This window comes from Nanorana parkeri, unplaced genomic scaffold, assembly GCF_000935625.1.
Source record: "Nanorana parkeri isolate BGI_ZX_2015 unplaced genomic scaffold, ASM93562v1 scaffold371, whole genome shotgun sequence".
NCBI lineage: Eukaryota > Metazoa > Chordata > Amphibia > Anura > Dicroglossidae > Nanorana > Nanorana parkeri.
Window position 1 is genome coordinate 713115 of NW_017306639.1, and position 1576 is coordinate 714690.

General features: G+C 56.3%; 1 protein-coding gene across 2 annotated transcripts in view; it reads left to right on the plus strand.

Moving 5' to 3' along the window:
- Positions 1-1576, plus strand: part of IPO13 (importin 13) — a 61464-nt gene that overhangs the window by 28119 nt on the left and 31769 nt on the right. The window lies entirely within an intron of this gene.

Sequence of the window (1576 nt, forward strand, 5' to 3'; positions counted from 1 at the left end):
CTCCCCCCCCCCCTCCCTCTCCCTCTCCCTCCCTCTCCCTCTCCCTTCCTTTCCCTCTCCCTCTCCCTTCCTCTCCCTCTCCCTTCCTTTCCCTTTCCCTCTCCCTCTCCCTTCCTTTTCCTTTCCCTCTCCCTTCCTTTCCCTCTCCCTTCCTTTCCCTCTCCCTCTCCCTTCCTTTCCCTCTCCCTCTCCCTTCCTTTCCCTCTCCCTCTCCCTTCCTTTCCCTCTCCCTCTCCCTTCCTTTCCCTCTCCCTCTCCCTTCCTTTCCCTCTCCCTCTCCCTTCCTTTCCCTCTCCCTCTCCCTTCCTTTCCCTCTCCCTCTCCCTTCCTTTCCCTCTCCCTCTCCCTTCCTTTCCCTCTCCCTCTCCCTTCCTTTCCCTCTCCCTCTCCCTTCCTTTCCCTCTCCCTCTCCCTTCCTTTCCCTCTCCCTCTCCCTTCCTTTCCCTCTCCCTCTCCCTTCCTTTCCCTCTCCCTCTCCCTTCCTTTCCCTCTCCCTCTCCCTTCCTTTCCCTCTCCCTCTCCCTTCCTTTCCCTCTCCCTCTCCCTTCCTTTCCCTCTCCCTCTCCCTTCCTTTCCCTCTCCCTCTCCCTTCCTTTCCCTCTCCCTCTCCCTTCCTTTCCCTCTCCCTCTCCCTTCCTTTCCCTCTCCCTCTCCCTTCCTTTCCCTCTCCCTCTCCCTTCCTTTCCCTCTCCCTCTCCCTTCCTTTCCCTCTCCCTCTCCCTTCCTTTCCCTCTCCCTCTCCCTTCCTTTCCCTCTCCCTCTCCCTTCCTTTCCCTCTCCCTCTCCCTTCCTTTCCCTCTCCCTCTCCCTTCCTTTCCCTCTCCCTCTCCCTTCCTTTCCCTCTCCCTCTCCCTTCCTTTCCCTCTCCCTCTCCCTTCCTTTCCCTCTCCCTCTCCCTTCCTTTCCCTCTCCCTCTCCCTTCCTTTCCCTCTCCCTCTCCCTTCCTTTCCCTCTCCCTCTCCCTTCCTTTCCCTCTCCCTCTCCCTTCCTTTCCCTCTCCCTCTCCCTTCCTTTCCCTCTCCCTCTCCCTTCCTTTCCCTCTCCCTCTCCCTTCCTTTCCCTCTCCCTCTCCCTTCCTTTCCCTCTCCCTCTCCCTTCCTTTCCCTCTCCCTCTCCCTTCCTTTCCCTCTCCCTCTCCCTTCCTTTCCCTCTCCCTCTCCCTTCCTTTCCCTCTCCCTCTCCCTTCCTTTCCCTCTCCCTCTCCCTTCCTTTCCCTCTCCCTCTCCCTTCCTTTCCCTCTCCCTCTCCCTTCCTTTCCCTCTCCCTCTCCCTTCCTTTCCCTCTCCCTCTCTTTCTCTCTCTTGTTCCAATTGTACCGACACATTAAAGAGGAACCTACCCGTTACCCTAAAAATGACCACAATGGATCCCTTTAGAAATGTGTAGCAATGGCAATCTACAAGCAGTTACCTATAGATAATTGGCGGCTTTTTTTCCTTGCATACCTTGTTATTCTTTTCCTCCTCATTCTTCTTATGTCGGCCATTTTCACTGAGGGCAGATGAATCCATCTCCCACTACTTCCTGGGTTTGCTTCCTGGAACATGTGACAATGCACAACATCTGAGGGGGAAAA